The 19,226-nt window shown below is 52.4% G+C and overlaps 1 protein-coding gene across 8 annotated transcripts in view; it reads left to right on the top strand.

The window, feature by feature from the left end:
* ST3GAL1 (ST3 beta-galactoside alpha-2,3-sialyltransferase 1) overlaps positions 1 to 19,226 on the top strand; it is an 88,867-nt gene that overhangs the window by 42,727 nt on the left and 26,914 nt on the right. For 6 of the 8 annotated variants that reach the window (XM_082719597.1, XM_082719600.1, XM_082719599.1 and 3 more), the window contains exon 3: positions 8,598 to 8,652. The gene's annotated coding sequence lies outside the window, so the exon portion shown is untranslated. Of the gene's footprint in view, positions 1 to 8,021; positions 8,449 to 8,597; positions 8,653 to 19,226 lie in introns of those variants that run through there. The other 2 variants (XM_082719601.1, XM_082719602.1) reach the window with 2 other exon arrangements.

Raw genomic sequence — 19,226 nt, forward strand, 5'->3', positions numbered from 1 at the left:
CTGAGACCAGACACCTGTGCCCTGTGTGCCAAGTCCCAGAGCTGCCTTCACTCCCTCTCTCATGGCCTCGGGCGCGCCCATTTTCCAGAGGAGGAGACTGAGGCTCCTGACACTCTCGGCACTGGTTTCAGGTTGCCTGGTGAGCACGTGGCAGGAGGTCCAGCGAGCTGCCTCCTGAGAGCCTTGGCCTCTCCAAAAGCCCACCCTCTGCCTCAGCTCCTCTCTGATGACCTCCCACCCATCTGCCCAACCCCTCCTGCAGCTGGGTCTCATTTGATGTGGGATGAAATGAAGGACGATGAACTATTTATCGGCCTCGTGTCTGATGGGCGCCTTCCCGGGGAAGCACAGAGAAGCCAGCAGTTTGGAACATGGAGCTGGTGCTCAAAAGGCCACTCTTCGGTTCATTCACGAAGCTTGATCTCTGGTATTGGCATTGAAAACCCGATGTGAGATGTGGTCTTGACCTGGGAGCTCGGGTGGGAACAGGTGTGTCGCCTGGCTTCCCAAGGATGGAGCCAACCCCGGGGAAGTGACTGGGAAAGGGAATCCAGAAGAGTCACCTCGGCCCATTTGATGACCCACTTCTCTCTGCCCTTTGATCTCGCTCTGCCTCTCCCCTTGGGCTGAACTCTGCTTCCCTCACCCCTGCCTTTGTATGGGTGACTCATTTGGTGGCTTGGCTGAGAGGTCACGCCAGGGTCGCCTCCAAACAGGGCTATCATCCGCAGTCTCCCTGCCCACTTTTTTCTCTGCAGAAGTGTTCGCGGTGCTCTGCTGTTTGATTTGATGCATGAGCTTCAAGAGGAGGGGACCTTGGCCTGTTAGTGAGTGTTCACCATTGTATCACCAGGATCTAAACAGGGCCTAGCACGATCTGGGCCCCAAGGAGTCCTTGTTAAATGACTGGTGGTCCCTGGCCGCTCACTCCTGTGGAGCCAAGGGTTTGGGCCAGCGGGTTGCTGAAGACATGCCTTGCTCTTGAAGAGTTCTCTGCACTTGAGAGCATTCCAGAGGACTTCTCTAACTGGCAGTCACTGCGCAGATCAGCCTCACGCAGGGATCTCTGTTCCTGGCTAGCAGAGCCTGAGGCAGGCATTTGGTGTGTGTGGATTACTAAGGAGGTGCTCCAGGAGAATGGGGTGGGGGTGAGGGAGACAGGGTGGGCAGGGGGAGGAGAGAAGCTAAGCAGAGATGTGCCTCTAGCTATAGTCAACCCTCAGCGGACTCCATGGGTACCTGGAGCACAAAGTGTGCCCGTGACAAGGCTGGCTTCACAGGGAGGCAAAGGATGCCAGCATCATGTAATCCCAGGCACCTCAGTCATTCCGGGGAGACTGGGGGCTAGGCTGTGGGCTCCTTCCCTGCAAGGTGGCTCCTGTCTAGCCAGGGCAGTCCTCTGGAGCCAAAAGCCACAGCAGCTAAGGGGGAACGGCCATCCAGGCTGGGTGCCCACAGCATCTCTGTTCTACAGGGACCCAGAGCCTTCCAAGTAGCCTGACCCCAGCTAAGAAAATGAAAACCTGAAACCTGCCTCTCCAGGTGAAGGTCCGTAGGTCACTGGGAGTAATCTGCTACCTAAGGAAAGCCCAGCACTTCTTGATTACCAATGCCTGCCCCTCCGAGCCACTCAGGTTTCCTGCTCGTCCTCTGGGCCAGCCTTCCTTTCCGGAGAGGAGAAAAAGGAATGGAGCTGCTTCCCTTAGCTTCCCTACCGTGTGCCAGGAACTGTTCTGGGAGCTTTGCACGTGTTACCTCACTTAACCCTCTCAATAACCCTGTGAGGTGGGTCTCATGATGCCGGCATCGGCAAGGTGTCAGCTCTGGCTCTCGAGGCCCAACGCCTTGCCCAGGGCCTCACGACTCGTAGGCGGCAGGAGGAGAATCTCACCCATGTCTTCTGTCCCAAAGCCTGTGATCTTCCTTCTCTCCACGCTGTCTCTGTGAGCTTGGGTAGCGGGAGACGAGGCATCCCTCTGCCTATGGTCTTCGAAGGCTCCCACTTGCCTTTGGGGTAAGGCCGAACCTCTAGGCCCGGCTTCCTACTGTGCCCCTCTGTGTTTTGCTCCCTTCCTGTTCGTAGCATCCCTGATGATGCCCGCCCCCCTCCCTGCGGTGTGAAGGGGGGAATTAGCATTTGCTCGGGGGCCTAAAAATGTTAGCTTTTGTTTGGGGAGCCCTTCCCCCAGGGCCAGACTAGATATACTTTGTATGGGTTATTGTGGAATCCTCATAAGAACCTACAAGGTCAGCCGTTTTCCTGTTCTTAGAGATGAGGAAGAGGAACTTGAAGAGGAAGTAACTTGCTCACATTCTCGGAGCCAGTACGCGTTAGGAGGAAGGATGGAACCCACACCCTGTGCTCATATCTCCTAGATCAGGTCTTGCCAAGAGAACCTCCCCAGTGAGGGGAACGGTCCATATCTGAACTGTCCAAACCCATAGCCACCAGCCACCTAAAGCCTCTAAGTGCTAGAAATTTGGTTGATACAACGGAGGAGCTATGTTTACATTGTATTTAATTTTAATCAAAAGTTGTCACATGTGGCCAGCGGCCCTGCAGGACTGAGGAAGTCTTCAGGTGCTACTCTACTTGCTAGCTGGGAGAGTGGTCATGAGGTTAGCGAGCACTTAGCCTGATGGCAGATGCTGGCAGAAAACATGAGTTTCCTGGGTCAGAGACAAAGGACTTTATCACTCCCAGCACAGCTGGGCAGCCTGCGCTTCATGTTTGCATCATTTCGACTTGTAGCCCATGTCCCGTGGCTTTGCTTCACATCTGAGGGACTGTGGTCTTTTATAATGGACCACAAGCAGACCTCCCCAGCTTTTGCCTGGAGGGAGACATTATGATCTTGGATGGTAAGCAGATCTGAATTCTGCTCCAGGGGGACCCACTACCTCTACTTTCCGCTCTCTCTACATCTTGGAGTTGGCCTCAGTTTTCCCCCGTTTTTCAGATGAATAAACCGAAGCTTCCTTCAGTTACGCTTTCTGAAAGTTGAAATTGTGAACTGTTCTGTCACTCAGTGTCAGTTCTGCCCCATACCCTGCAAAATAAAAATGAAAACAAAAACTTGAGACCTTTGTCCTCTTGGATCCTTTTCACAACTTCACCCTCCAAGACTCTGAAATTCTTCTTCTTTTCTGCCTTATCATCTTCTTCCCGTATTTCTAGAGCTGGCGCAGGGTCGCCTCCTCCCTGAAGCCCTCCCTGTTTGGCACGGTTTGTTTCTTCTCTAAAATAGAGCCTCCAGACTCATTTTCCCGACTGGCAGCTCTGGAAGGCAGAGCCTTACCTTCGTGCTGAATTTCCTCACACAGTGCCTGTTGGAAGGTTTGGGCAAAAGTGGACCAATAAACAGGGAACCCCCAAATCTTGCAACCATTAACCCTGACTTTGTGCCCTGAACTGTATTCACACAGCACATTACCCCACTGCCCACTCCAGGAGCCAGGGGGTGTGACTAGGACTGAGCTTCCCAGAAAGAGAAGGGGGTGTTTTGAAGTGACTCAAAGGAAAGCTTGTTGAATTGTGGAGTTTTGGTAAATCTACCCACAAAGATAGAGAAACTTGACCTTTGCCTTCCTAGGTAGCCTGAAGAATGAGTCTCATTTCATCATCAGTGAGCAAGAGGCAGTGCAATGTTGCCTGAGTTGGTCTTGGGAGATCAAGGTTCTAGTCCAAGTTCTGATGATAACCAGCTGTGTGACCTTGGGGAAGACACTCCCCTTTCCAGGCCTCAGTTTCTCATCTGTGAAGTGGGACAGGAATGGGAGAAGGGGAACCAGCCCCTCAAGGTACCTTCTTCCCACCCTTCTTTGTAGACTGTGCTTCCACAGCTCTGGGCCTACGGAAGCCCATCTTCCCCTTCACAAGAATCAAGTGCCTCCCGCCTCCTCACTCATCCTACTTCCTGCTGCCTCCCCGAGCAGGACCAGCCTCTGGGCCTCCTCCTGTAAAATGTGGACCTCCACACTGACTGGCCGAGGGAGCACTAGCTATAAGATGGGCTGAAAAAGGAGCACTTGATTTGAACTCTTACAGCTTCAACACATCGCATCATCATCCTAGGTGGCAACCATGGGCATAGTAGGCCTTTACTATGTTAGGCACCATGCTGAGAACTTCCTATCACCTCTCGTGGACTCCTTGCAAGAACCCAGAATGCAGTGCTGTTATGATTCCTATTTTCACAGATGAAGAAACCGAGGCCCAGAGAAATGAAAGCCATGGGGAGCTGGTGAAGGACAGAGCCGGTTCTGGAAGTCAGATCTCCTGAGCACCTACTCCATTCTTATAGACAGAATGTGGGCTGGTTGGTTGGTTGTTTGGAGATAGGATCATTACAAAATGAGCCCTACTTGTGTCCACTCTGCTGCATAACAAACAATCCCCAAATCTTGGTGACTTACCACAAATGTGTAATTCTTTTTTGTATGACAAGTAAACTGTGGGCCAAGTGCAGTAAACCGTGGGCCAAGTGCAGGCCAATGATATGCCTTGAGTCATCTCTAAGTCCCAGGCTAAGGGAATCATTATCTAGGACATCACACACTTTACTCCAGAGCTGAAAAATCCCCATTAAAAAAAACCCCACATAATCAAATTTAAATCTTCTGCTTAGAGATGGTACACATTGTACCTGTTCACATCCTGCTGGGCAAAGCAAGAGACAGGAGGGCCAAAGCCAACATCAATGGAGCAGGGAGGGATAGCTCTCTCACAGTGAAAGGGAGGGGTCAGGGAGGGGGAAACTACATAGTTGCATAATGCAGTCAGCCATCAAGTGTTGGGTTCTGCAGCCAGATGCATGGGTCTGACCCCCTGGGTCTACCACTTAGGAACTGCTTGGCCTTCAGGAAGGTACGTCTCCTCCTGGTGGCTCAGTCTCTTCATCTGTAAAATGAGGATGGTAATTACAGCACTGCATCAGTCTTCTGGGGCTTCCATCCCAAAGTTCTACAGCTGGGTGACTTAAAAAACAGAAGCTTATTTACTCCCAGTCCTGGAAGGCAGAAGTCCAAGGTCAAGGTGCTCCAAGTTGGTGTCTCCTAAGACTTCTCGTCCTGGCTTGCGGACCGCTACCTTCCCACTGTGTCCTCGCTGGCCTTTCTTGCATGGGTGCGCTCTGAGTGCTCTTCTGTATCTCTTCTCTTTCTTACAAGGCTGCCAGTCTGTGGGCTTAGGACCCGCCCCCCCTTATGACTTCATATAACCTCAGTTACCTCCCCATGGGCCCTGTCTCCAAACGTAGTGATGTTGGGGAGTAGGGCTTCACAAGGACATGCTGAACAGCAGCTAGGCTGCTCTTAGTACTTGGTTGTAGCTTGTCCCACATTAGACTTGAGTATTTCCCTATAGTGGTGATTCCTCAAAACATTTATCTCTAAGTCTTTGGCACCTACCCCTTGGTGCAGACCAGGTGCTCAGAAAGTATGTTTTTGGAATCCCAAAGCAAAGCAGGGGGCGGTTAAGGGGGGCCAACCGGGTTTGGGGAGCCCTGGACATTGCTAACCTGCTGTGACTTTAGTCATATCACCAGGGTCCATCAGTTCAGGACAAGTATTTTGCAATGGCAAGATTTCATTCACTGTATAGCTGAAGAGTATTCCCTAGTGTGTATGCACCGCATCTTTCTCCAATCTTCTATTGAGGGACCCTTGGGCTGCTCCCATAATTTGGCTATTGTAAATAACGCTGTACGGAGTAATGTAGAGAATTGTTGAATCACAACATTGTACACCTGAAACTGATAAAACACTGGGTGGTAACTACACTGAAATTAAAAAAAGAAGAAAGAAAGAAAGAAAGAAAGAAAGAAAGAAAGAAAGAAAGAAAGAAAGAAAGGAAGGAAGGAAGGAAGGAAGGAAGGAAGGAAGGAAGGAAGGAAGGAAGGAAGGAAGAAAGAAAAGAAAAAGGCCAAAAATTGTGCCAGCAAAATCTCAGCAGATTTCACTTGCTCAGGGCCTTACATGCTGATGCCAAGGTAATTGGGCAATATTGAGAACCAAAATCGACTCCAAGAGATCTTTTTACAAAGATGCTATGTGGAAGTCCGAAGTGGAAGTGATTCTCCAAACCCCCTCCCACATGTACTGTCTCCACCAGTAAAGCACCGTGATGACCCCACCTGACACGGCTGGGTGTGGCTGGGTATCAGGAGAACTCACTCCTACTGCCTTGTGTCTGGGAAAGGTTCTGGGTCTTGTTCATGAGTCTGGGTGTTCAGCTCAAATGGCCACTCAGAGAGAACAATCAGGCTCAGAGCCAGTGGTGGGATTCGGTGGTGACCCTCCAAACTCCATGTTTGTTTCTTTTTCTCAATCACATCTTTTTCTCAATCCCTTTGTTTAGCAAAGGGATCCACCAGCTAAGGAGAAAAAGATTGGGGACATAGGGACAGCCTGCCTTTCGTAGTCACCGCCTGATGTGGTTCATCTCAGGTCAACAGTGTCCGGAGTGGTGGCACCATGTACACATTCTGGGCCTCCTCCCAGCTCACTGCTAGTTAATTATTGGCACGATGAATAATGCAGTGCATTTGGGCTCTCACAGGCTCAAGTTCCTCATCTGGGCAATGGGACCAAAATGACACTTTCCATAAGATGTGTCATATCTGGGCTGGAGTAGATGATGATGATGGTGATGGTGATTATGGTGACGATATGATGATGTTGGTGATATGATGATAGTGATGGTGTTTGGTGATGATGGTGATGATATGGTATGGTATGGTATGGATATGATAATGTTGGTTGAGATGGTGAGGATGATGGTGATGGTAATGACGGTGATGGCAGTGATGATGGTGTTGATGGTGAGGATGATGAGGATGATGATGGTGATGGAGATGATGACGACAATGATGCTGATGGTGGTGGTGATGATGATGGTGGTGATGATATGATGATAGTGATGGTGGTATGGTGTTTATGGTGACAATACGGTGATGATGTTGATAGAGACAGTGAGGATGATGGTGTTGGTGAGGATGATGATGATGATGAAGACAGTGATGATGATGATGATGATGGAGATGATGATGATGGTGATGGTGATGAAGATGAAGATGATGACGGAGATGGTGGTGGTGGTAGTGATGGTGACGATAGTTGCTTAGCCCTTAGAGAGCGCTTACTATCTGCCAGGTATTCCTTAAACACTTCACATATGTTGACTTTAATTGCCTCAGCAACCTGGGAACTAGGCATTATCATCCTCCCCACCTTACAGATGACGAGACTGAGGCACACAGAAGATGCACAGCCAGGAGTGACATGCTGGTGGTTTTCCAGCCATGGCTGCGATGGCCTTGAGGCTCAGCCCATGTTAGTAACACAGGACTATGTCACCCTTCATGCTCCCATGCAGGCAGTGGGAGAGAGGGTGCCTGCAACCCATGCTGCTTATTCTGGAAAGTTATTACTTTAATTAATTAAACTACTTTATACTTCTCAAAAATTTCTCCTTTTATGTTGTTCCCATGGAGATTCGGAGGCAGGCCATCCCGTCCTGAGCACTGCGTCCCTCCTGCTGGCTGGGGTGGCCTCTATGTAATATTAGCACCCATGGGCCTCTGGGTCATCCATTATTGACGTGCAGAGGTCAGCAAGCTCAGGTCCTCGGGCGCAGGTACGCTCAGGTGAGAGGGAGGGAAAGAAGCCCAGGTGGTCTTGACTATTCAGAAATTTCTTTTCTTTCTGCCTTGGCAGCACACATGCTAAAATTGGAATGCTACAGAAACTTCTCTGCATCCCCACTCCCAGGGGGAAAGCATTTTGCATGCCTCACAGGTGGTAAGAGCCAAGACAGCAAGCGACTGAAGCTCTACAAGCTGGGGGTTGTTATTCATGCCACGGGCGGACGGGGGGCATTTTCATCCATCCTTATTACTGTTTAGAAAGCCCCCCCCCCAGCATCTAGGGGAAAAAAAGGTAAAACAATAACAACACCTCCCTAATTCTCAGATTCACGTAAACTCTCCCTTTGCAAAATGCCCAGCTGTCTGATTCCTGCCAGTTAGAATGTTCTAGAATCAGACTCTTGCCCCACCTCTGTGTGATATGGGACTCACCACTAGCCCTGTTGCAAGTGCACCTGAAAAGTCCTCTGTCCTCTGCCGTTGGGGCAGAATGGCTTCCAGCCCCGGCGCTCTGCTGCTCGCTGCTCCTGAGGCCCAACCAGGACACTCTGCGTGAGCCTCAGTTTCCTCCCCGGTCTGACAGGAGGCTGGAACTGCCTTGGGCTGCCATGAAAGGCTGTGGGGGTAGTGGCTAATCCTGCCAGGCGCATGAGGGATCCCGGAAAGAGCGCCCCCCCACCCCCGGTATGGGTCTCGGGCAGGAAGTGGTCTCAGAGATCAGGAGGTCCGAGGCTTTCACTTCAGGGTTTGGAGCACAGAGCCTTGCCACTCGCTCCTCTGACTCTGACCCAGCACTCTGAAGGTGACTATTGTTCTCTCCCCTCAGCAGGCTCAGACAGGGCTCTGCCCTCATAGGAGTACTTCCTGGGTACGTGCCTGGCACTCTCTCGGGAGATCTTCATGCCTCCCCGCTGTCATAAGTCTGAGTATTCTTTTTTTCCTATTTTTCAGATAAAGAAACGGGGTCTCAGAGAGGTTAAGGAATTCCCCCGAGGTGGCACAGCTGGTAAGTGGCAAAGCTGGGATTCAAACCCTGCTCTCTGTGACTTGACTTCAGAATCTGTGCTCTTAACTGCCTGCTCTCTCTGCCTTGAACTGTGTTGAAATGGTTGTCCCCCCACCACACGAGTGGGGGAGACCTGTGACCTGGGTTTTGTATCTCTCGCTATGCCTCCTGCGGTATCCAGGACACAGTAGGCTCTCCAGACATCCAGGATTTTTCGAAGGCGGTCCTTTCTAATCCCAGGCGGTGGGGCAGTGTTCAGGGGATTCCTCTCATCTTCAGAAAGTTCTGCTTAACCAAGTGCCTTCCCTTTTTGCCACATTCAAACACATCAACAGGTCGCCAACACGTACGGCACGAGAAATGCATTCTGTGCCTGATTATAAAGCCTGTCTCCTGTCGTACAGGCAGACCATACGGACAGATTATTTTGACAGTGGACGTGTCTTTGTGATTCAGAAAGTAGGACACTTGACTTCTCAGTGGGAAGAGGGGAGGGAAGGTGGCGGAGGTGGAGTCCAACGTGGGCCTGACGCCAGCCCGGGCCCCCGGCGCCCTCCTCCACCCATGCCCTTGGTGGCCTGCCGGGGGCTAACCCACCCCCGCAGCCTCTTCTGCAACCTCACTGTGGCTCGTGGCTCGGACCAGCCCTGTTTTCTCCTGGTCCCCCTGCTTCTCCTGCCCCCTCCCTCCCGTCCTGAGAGTGCCAATCCCCACTTCCTCGTCCTTGAAACCCACTCGGTTGTTTTCACAAGTTTTCCTAGAACCTGTTTGTGAAAACGCTTTGAGAACGAACAAGCCCCGTTTAGTAACGTGACCGCAGATTAACTGCCTGATTAGGCCTCTGGAGCTCTCAGAGAGCACTTCGGGGCGGGGGCGGAGTGGGAGTGACTTGGCTTTGCAAACTAGCTTCCGGGGTGGTGAGACCCAAGGGCCGGCCTCCGGGATCTCCCCCACCACCTTGCCGGGAAAAGCGGTTGAAGTAGCAAGTTTCTGCTTGGGGAAGGCTCGAGTTTCAAGAAAATTTGAAATCCACTAGCTAAAAAAATGTCCTCGTCCTGAAGTCTGGAGAGCTGGTTCTAGGCCTGGCTCTACCACGTGACACTGTGTGAATTTAAAAAAGAAAAAAAAACTATTTTCTATTTTATTTTGTATTATTATTTTATTTTATTGCATGCATGCATATTTTTATTTCTCTATTTTTTTTTTTTTTTTTGCTAAGTGTGTTCCCATTGCTGGGCCTCAGTTTGTCCTTCTGTACAGTGGGGATGCTTGGCTGTGGTTTCCCAGCCAGAGCGGCAGTGAGGTTTTGATGATACTCACACAGATGCTCCTGTTCCTGAGTTGACAAAGAAAAGCCATCAGGACAGGGAACTGAGAAGGGGGTGGTATTTGATAAAACACCCCCATCCTCCGTGGGTACCCTGGTCGGGACAGACCCGGAGCCACACACACACACACCTGTGGGACACTGAGCCCCTCCATCCCCATGGCTGACATTCCCCCCTTCTCTGGAAGTCACTGCAAGGCTCCAGACTGTCTGGGAACCAGGCCCGTGTGCCCCACCGAGCAGAGCCTGGTGTCCCCGTCCCACGCCGTGTGCCCCACATCCTGCCTCGGCCACAGAGGACCAACTCCCCAGGGCAGAACCCATGCCTGCATGCCGCAGCTTTCGACAGATGCACAGAGGCACAGTGTGGTTTTATGGTATTTTTGGTTTTGTTGTTTTTTCAAAAGCCAACGGAAGTCTGTAGGCCGAGCTCAGCCTTCCCTTCTTAAGGGTGGCTGATCTGCCCAGTTGGAGACAAAGAGGCCCCCAAGACAAGGGTCAGTGTTGAGAGGGCACCTGCCCCGAGCTGCTCGCTGCCCTGGGCCATCCGTGGGCGGGGCTGCCTTGAGGTTCTCAGCGTCGCCATCCCATTTCCAGTATGAGGACCCCGAGACCCCACAATGATCAAGGACCACCTCCTTCCACCTCTCCCTATGCACAAACCCACAGGAATCTCTGCTTTCTGAGCTCTGAGCACTTTCACCCTACCGCTGGCTCGCACATATTGTAGGAGCCCACTGTTGTCCCCTGCATGGGAGACGCAGCAGGCAGGGTCATAGGTGACATTTCTGCCCTCCTGGTGCAGGGAGACAAAGCCAGAAAGAAGGAATTCTGTATATAATGAAGTGTCATCTTGTGATTAAGTCTGTGATGGGAAGTGTAGTCGAACCTGGGGACAGTGACAGGTATGCTATTTTAGGGTGATCAGGTAAGATCCCTCCAAGGAGCGTTTTTGGGCAGAACCATAAATATAGCCAGGGAGCAAACGGTGTGGATTCTAGGGTAAGAACATTCTACACAGGAGAGAACAGCATGTGCAAAGGCCCTGGGACCAACAAAGCTACCAGCCTCGATTATCTTCTCCATCTGCCTCCCTCCACGTGTCTGCAGGGGTGAGGCGGGTGGTTGTGGCTGTGTAGTGAGAAAAATCGAACGGAACTGAACGGGGCAGAAGGAAGGTGTGTATCTAATAGGAAACTACTTGTCTTGTTCCTTAATCATTGCACTGTCCACTCTTGGGTGACATTTGAAATAGTTCCATACCTCCAATTGTTCCTTGCTTTGTATTTTTTTCTCAAACCACATGTTTGAGCCAGACTCTGTTCCACTACTTCAGGCTTGTTTGTTTTTCTAAGCCGGACAGGAGCCTGGATTTCAAAACAACAGACATAGAGCAAGAAATTGTGCTGGGGCTGTACCACAGACCCCAATCTGATCTCAGGAGAGGGAAGTCCCATCAGGCAGAGCCTGGGGTGGGGGTGGGGCTAGGGCAAGGGCCAAGGCAGGCACACGGGTGTCCCGCCAGGGCCATTAGTGGGCTGTGATCTCCGGCCGACTCATCCTGCCTAGGGGTTACTTCTGCTGCGATCTGTGAGGATACTGACCCCTGTCTGGCACCTGCTGGAACAGCTCATGGAGCAGGTGTGCTGGAAGGAACATATTTGGAGAGTTAGGGACTCCTGCTTCTAGTCTTAGAGCCAACACAGAACTCATACACAGTTTTCGGCAAGTCACGTCCCCTCCCTGAGCCTTAGTTTCCCCACCTGAAAAAGGAAGCAGAGAGACGTGGTCCTCCCTATGTTCCTATGTGATCCTGAAACACCGCAAGCCTTTGCCTCTGAGGTAGGCGGCAGCCAGACGTTGAGATAGAGCCTTCCAGCAGCTCCCCTTTGATAATGTAGGCCTGGGGCTCTCAGCAGAGGGATGCCCAATGCCAGGGGCATGACCTTGGAGGTCCTGCCTCAGGCATTCAGTTAAGAAATTCAAGCAGCCGTCACCTCTCCCTGATCTGGGCTCTGTGGCTGTGGCACCAGAAATTCATTTCCAGGAGCAGAGGAATGTCTCTCTTTGCTTGGGGCCCAGAAGGACTTATTAAGTGTTCCATTAACTGAATCTCATTCAGCTGGAAAAAGAATAATCAGAAAGCTGTTCTGCCTGGTTACTGGCCTGTGAACCCCTTGAAAGTTTCCCAGAAGGAATGCTCCAAAAAGCTCCCATACATAAGACAGCCCAGGCCTTCCTGCAGTCTCCCCGAGGGGCAGGCAGCATGGGGGTCGACCAGCAAGCCCATCGTGAGTCAGCATCATTGGTGCATCCCTCTGTCCATCTACCCATTAAGCAGGCCCCCATGTGGGTACAGTACCAGAGAACTTGAACTAAATGAGACACAGCCTATGCTCTCAGTGGCAAGTCAGGCTCTGCCTGTCCACCTTCCTGGTTTGGTCAAACTCCAGAGAGTTCATGGCTGAGCTGACTATCAAGGTCACAAAAACATAAACATTCAGAAACGTTCTTCTCTCTGTGTTAATCTGTCTTCTGTAGTGTCTGCCCCAAATGCATTGGCTTGGCTTTCTTCAATCACATCAAATTCTCTTTTGCTTCCTTCCTTCCAGTACATTCTCATCTCACAAGGATTAGGTGGGGGAGGAAGGAGAGGAATCCAGGGAAGCGTTCCTGGGCAGGTGGCACTTGAGACACACAGTTCACCTGCTGGGGGACCTGTGGGCCAGAAAAATCGCTCCATCAGCAAGGGCATTATCCTGATGATAAAATACAGCGTTTTGTAGCAGACAATAAGTGAGCCATCTTTTGGTCCCAGAAAGACATTACCTCATGTTTTACAGTCATTTGCTGCAGGCACAATGATGAAGAATGATCCAGATAAAGGACTGATGGGGCCTTGCATGCTTAGCCTGCCCAGTAAGACACCTGGGAGTGCCAGAGACACGTAGAGTAGCGCTCTTGACAATAGGGTGGTATTGAAAATGCCAGGATTTGAATCCTAGGTCTGTCACCTTCTAATCGTGAGATGAGGTAAATTTGCAATTGCTCAATGTCTTTTAGCCTCAGTTTTGTTACCTGTGAAATGGGATAGTACCTACCTTTCAGATGATTATTCAAGATTATATAAGATCGCTATTCCAGGAACACGGTGGGGAACAGAGTCTGCATTCAAGGAACCTAGTTGTATGGAGAATCTTCTCAGCTGTTCCTAAGTATATCATGTTGGAAAACAACTGGGTGAAATGCAGAGTGTGACAAACATCATGATTCAGGGTGCAGACAGTGCAGGGATAGTCTCTCCGAGGAGTTGACTTGGGACCCAGCATCCTAAGTGATGGCTAGTCTCCAGCCTGCCCATAGGTCCTGTGCTTGTCGTCTTGCGGAGGACACGTGGCTGGTGAGTAGCGTGACCAAAGAAAAGGCATGGAGAGTGGAGTCAAAGTAGCCAAGGACCAGGTCTAGAAGGATCTTGCAGGGCTGGGTAGAGCCTTGGATTTCATTTCCAGCATGAAGGGAACCGCTGGAGACTTTTGGGTAGTGGGAGGCATGCTTGGAGAGGACCATGGAGGGGCTGGAAAGCTACAGTCCTGACTGAGTTTATCCTGCTCCCCTCTTGCTGACTGAGAAGCTAGCCTGTTGGTGTGTCACGGATCCTGGCAGGTGCCGTGAGGCTCTGGGATGCAGGCCAGGGCTGTTGTGAAGAGCAGGTTGTGGCGGAGATCTCATGCCCGGAGCTAGGGCTCTGAGTTACCCCTTCTAAATCTGGGGGAAGATGACAACTCAGCCAACACTCGCAACTTCAGAGCTCTGGAAACAGGAAGGAGTGAAGGTTTTGGGGGCCGGCCCCAGGTCATGGCTTATCGGGAGGCCCTCATCTCTCTATGTCTACCTGTCACCCGGAGAAAATTTGCATCCAGGCAGAGCTGTGAACCTCGTAAATACAAGTTGAGTCTGAAGACAGTGTGCTTATTATCTGCATTAGCCAGAATATTTTACTTGAGGCAAATTATACTGAGAGACTGAGCTGGTCTTTGGCAATAATTTAACACAGGTTCACTGCAGGAATGATAATTTATAATAGTAATATTTCACAAGGCAGCAGTCTATAGGATAATGTCTCTTAATAAGCCATTAAAGAGATAACATGCTCCAAACCAATGATCGATTCCACTGTTGTTCCAGGCAGAGTGAAGTCCAGATTTAGTTGAGGTGTACTGTTCTGCGAGCCGGGGGTCTATGGAGTCAGTCCCTCCAAGCAAAAGCTGCTGGCTTGGGTCCCTCGATGCTGGGGCACGTAGCTAGCAGGCCACAGGACTAGCGTTGACAGGCAAGTGAGGTGCCCCTGAAGGTTAGTGCCCCTGGCAGGGGAAAGGCTCACCAAGGCAGGAACATGGGCCCTTCTCCCAAGACCGCTGAGTGGTTTAACAGCACTGCCAACAGGAAATGGCCTGGCCAAGGCAGGAGCAAGTGTCCCACGGTTTCCGGAGAGCGATTGAGGGCAGCAAAGAGAAGCCTCACCCAGAGCAAACACTCCGTGAGTCCTCCCAATTCTTGGTATTTAAAGTTCAAATGTCCACTATGTCACAGCTGCCACTCTACGTGTCCTTATCGCCACGTCCCCAGTAACGTGGCCACCAGCCCCGGGGCCCCCGAGTGCTCATGGAAACAGATGTTCGTGGCGATACCCTGACACATCCTGATGTAGCTTCCTCTGGAAGTAGCTCACCCTAAGATCAGAGCAACTTTGCTGAAGTCTTAAAGAAGTGCAGTTGAAATTCTAACAAACCAACACGCAGCGAAGAGGAAGCAAGCTCAGCCCGATGGTCACTGTTCTAGGTTTTTGTTTTCTTTTCTTTTTTTTTTTTTTTTAAGATTTTATTTATTTGACATAGAGAAAGATCACAAGTAGACAGAGAGGTAGGCAAAGAGAGAGGGGGAAGCAGGCTTCCTGCTGAGCAGACAGCCTGATGCGGGGCTCGATCCCAGGACCCTGAGATCATGACCTGAGCCAAAGGCAGAGGCCTAACCCACTGAGCCACCCAGGCGCCCCTGTTCTAGGTTTTTGATTATTCCTTTTCTTGGCAGAACATAGCAATGTTTGATATGTAGCTCTGGTGCACACACACACACAGACACAGACACACACAGACAGACAGACAGACACTCACACCCTGACCACCCGCCAGTGTCTTCCTGGTGAAAGATGCTATTGGTCACTCACTAAGGCAGGGAAGGAGAAGGTGTGAAGGGGCAGGACCTCAGAAGTCCAAAGAAAGGAGCAGAAGGAAGCATGTGGGATGCCCTTTCTCGGGATCTCGTTCCTCATCCCAGCCCGTGCTGTATATCTAGAGGGAACAGTGGCTTATCTCAGTGTCCCTCCCACACAGGGAGCCCGTGTGCTCCCTGCATTGGCCCAGGACACACAAAGACAAGGAAGTCTTCGTGGGGTCCCTCAGCAGGCAAAATAGTCTTTCCTTTGCCATGACTTCAGCACCACCCAAATCAGGGGAACCCCCCCTTTTTTCTGCGGGCAGAGGTGGGGTCAGTCTGTGCAGATGTGGTCCTGACCCCTGACCACATTACCTGCCTCGCATATTGTGTGGATGTCTTCCGACTCTGAATTTAGCACAGCTCAATCTACACACATAAGAAGATTTGCGGATTTAAATTCCTTTTGTGCGGCTCAAAATATGAAAATATATCCACTGCTTCTCATATGACCCTAATCCTGCTTAATCACGTTTCTCAGACGTGCTTCCCCAAAGCGCCCGCTCTGAACCTCGCTCACTCTTTGTGCTGCGAGGAATCTCTGTTTTCCCTTCCAGCGAGCATGAAGTACCCGGGTAAGGAGAGGAGGACTGTCGAGCCCAAGAAAGGGGCTCTCTCCAGCTGTCAGCGCCGCCTGGGTGTGGGGGACCTGGGCAGACAGATGGTCAAGTCAGCACAGGAAGGAGTGGGGAAACTGATCCCGATGGAGATGGGCTTCCCAAGGCACGAGGATGGAGACAGGGCTGGTCTCAGGCTTCAGGGGCCGCATGTGCACCCCAGTCTGGCTTCTTGATGCTGGTTGCAACACTACTGTGTGCTGCTCACAGACCATTAGCAGTGGCTCCCCGGTGCCTTTAGCCCAAAGCCCACGTTCCTAAAGACTCCGAGAGCTGGCCCCCCCCACTCAGGGCACCCTGATTTCTCTAGCTGTGCCAGGTGTCCCCATCAGCCACCACGACCCTGCATTTTACGGAGCTCTCTGCTCTACTCTACCCTCTCCACCCCACTTAGTCTCCACAAACACCTCCTCCACGGAGCCTTCCATCTTCCTTCTAAGTTGCTGGGGCTCTTAGCCAGTGTTCACGCCTTGGAGGTGCATGTGACTTGGGAGAAGGCAGGTCCGTGTGTGAACTGTCATGTGCTGGATCCTGGAGCTGGCCCAGTCTGGCTTCCTTCGAGGCGAGGAGAGACACATCACTGGGGTGTGCAGGGCAGTACAGGTGTCCTCACAGGTGAGAGGTAAGAGCCAGGTAAGAGATGCCTAGATGAGGGGCCAGTCAGAGCAGCGCTGAAGAGCAGACTCGGGAATCAGCCCAGCCCTTCCAGCCCTGTGACCCTGAGAAAGTATCCTGAGACCGTGGGCCTCAGCTTTCCCATCTATAAATTGGGACCGATCGGTACCACCTTCCCCATAAGACCTGTGACCGCCTCTCTCACGCCCTGGCTAGTGCCTGAGAAGTTGTGTCGTCTCAGAGCCCAAAGACCTCCCTACTGCACAGCAGAGGGACGGGTACCTGTCCCAAAGATCCTCTGGGCCCCTTCCAGGAACCCAGCACAAAAACGTGCCAGATACTGAACTGCCAGATGAGCAGACTGTGCGTGGGGAAGATGGGGAGGCGGTTGAGGCTGCCAAGCCATTATCGAGATAAGGAGGAGACCCCGCCAGTGTTAGAGATGTTCTGTGGGCTTTTGTCCGCGGACGGAACCATGAGGATTCTCTCTGACAGCTCCATACTGAAGCCGAGCAGGAGTCAGAGGGCCGGCGAATGGCAGAGGCGGGTGAGTCAGTGACAGGGAGGGGCTGCACGGTGGCTGGGGGTCAGGCGGCAGCCAGCACTGGGGGCAGCCGTGGGCTGTAGGGGCCTGGCCCTGTGGCTTGCCCACACCCGCGGCTGCTTCCTGTGGGGGGCGGGGCCGGGAGGTGGCTCCGGTTTTCACCTGGGAGCCTGGGGCCCGGCCCGTAGAGCGCCCCCTAGTGGGAGCTGGAATGTGGGGAGCCTGGAGCCTGAAGAGAGCCCAGGAGGAGCCTCTGGCTCTGGGGCCGGCGCGGGCCATTTCAGTGGGAGACCTCCTGATGGGGGAGTTCCTGGGCAGCGGGGCTGGGAAGTTTCCAGAAAGATCAGCTACCCAAGGTGGGAGAGCAGCCAGGGCTCTGGGCGTCCTAGCTGGCCCAAACCAGCTCTTCGCCAGAATCCTCTGAGGCCGCCCCAGGGCCGTTCCTCGAGGTGCGGGGCAGGGCCCTGGGGCCACCGGTGCTGCCCAGCAGGACGCACATGGTGTTGGGGGGGGGGCGCTGGTGGCAGCTTGTGAAAGGGCTGTTTATAAGGATGTCGTTGGGCAGAGAAGCCACGGGGACCGGGCCATCCCTAGGGACGGAGACTGTGGAATGTTTTGAGCTCGAGGGCTAAGGAGGCAAGAGGATGAGATCAGAGATGGTGCTGAGACCCCGAGACAGAGCCAGTGGAGGCGGGGAGCGGCCAGAGCCCCCAGCGTCTGCCCCCTTTCTCTCCAGCCTCCCACCTGCGTTCCCACGGGCCAGACCCACAGGAAGCCTGGCAGCGTGGGAGCCTGTGCAGGCCCTAAGGCCAGCCCCTGGGCACGGAGCAAGGTGGGACAGGCGGAGGGAATACCAGATGCCCAGCTCCCCGCCTAGCCCCCCGGAAGACTTGGGTGCACCCATTCAGCAGCCCCGACAGGCAGGGGAAGCAGGGATGACGCGGGGAGGTGCCATCTCCTCAGGCCTGACTTTGCGTCCTACCAGTGTGGCTTGGGCAAGCCTCGACCTCCCTGAGCCTAATCTGGAAACATCACTGTGTCAAACCCCGCTGGGGCTGCCTGAGGCTCCCAGGATGTGGCCCCAGCTCGCCTGCCAGCTCCATCTTGCATCGCTCTCTCGGGCGTTCTGCTTGGCTTGGTCTCTCTTTCAGTTCCTTCAGACTCACCTGCTGTTTCCTGCAGACCTCTTGCCCCTGAAGCTTCCCCAGCCCAGAGGCTCTTGTCTTCTCTGCCTAGTTACCCGTCTGCCATGCAGGCCTCAGGCCATTACCACTTCCTAGGGATACCTGCTAGCTGCACTTGATGCCCACTTCTCTGTAATGCTGAAGGTGGTTGTACCAGTCAGGATTCTCTAGGGAAAAAGTTCCCATAGAGTACAGGTATACACATGTTTCAGGAACTGGCTTATGTTTTGTGGAATGGGCAACTTCAAAATCCATAGGGCAGGACAGCAGGCTGTAGACTCAGGCAGGATTTGATTTCTCTGTTACAGTTTTGAGAGAAAATTCTTTCTCCGGGAAGCCTTGGTTTTTGCCCTTACGCCGTCAACTGATTAGATGGGGCCCACTCACATTTTGGCAGATCATCTCTTTCACTTAAAGTCAGCTGATTATAAGTGGCCACCAGATCTATTAAATGCCTTCACAGCCGCACCTAAACTAGTGTTGGACCAAACAACAGGGCACCATGGCCTTGCTGAGTCGACGCATAGAACTGATCCATCACGGCCTTTCTCAAGTCTTCGCGTGATTCCTTAATAACCTCAGCCTCGGCCCCACTCTGTAAGGTGAGGTTTCAGGAGGGCCCAGCACTGGACAGAGCGGCTGCTGCCTGGCTGTGCCCTGCAATGGTTGGGTGAGAGAACCACGGGGAGAGAGAGGATCTGCGGGGGGGGTGGCAGGGCACGGATCAGAGGGACGTGTCTGTCTGGGGCGCGGTAACCGTGTGTGGTGAGCGCTTCGCTTTGCACAGGCTGCGCCTTCCTGCTGCACCCCACCCTCTCCCCCCCCCAGTGGACACACCTGCATTTTAGTTCCTCAAATGTACGGTGACACCAGGGCAAGGTGAAATTCCCCCAACATCCGTGTTGATGTCAGCTATCTTTGACTGAAGGTCAGGATCACTCTAGACACTTTCCTAGATCCATAAACCCTTAGCATTGATCCCGAAACATGTTATATATTCCATATGCTAGATAACG

This window comes from Mustela nivalis, assembly GCF_964662115.1.
Source record: "Mustela nivalis genome assembly, chromosome: 2".
In the NCBI taxonomy this organism is placed as follows: Eukaryota; Metazoa; Chordata; class Mammalia; order Carnivora; family Mustelidae; genus Mustela; species Mustela nivalis.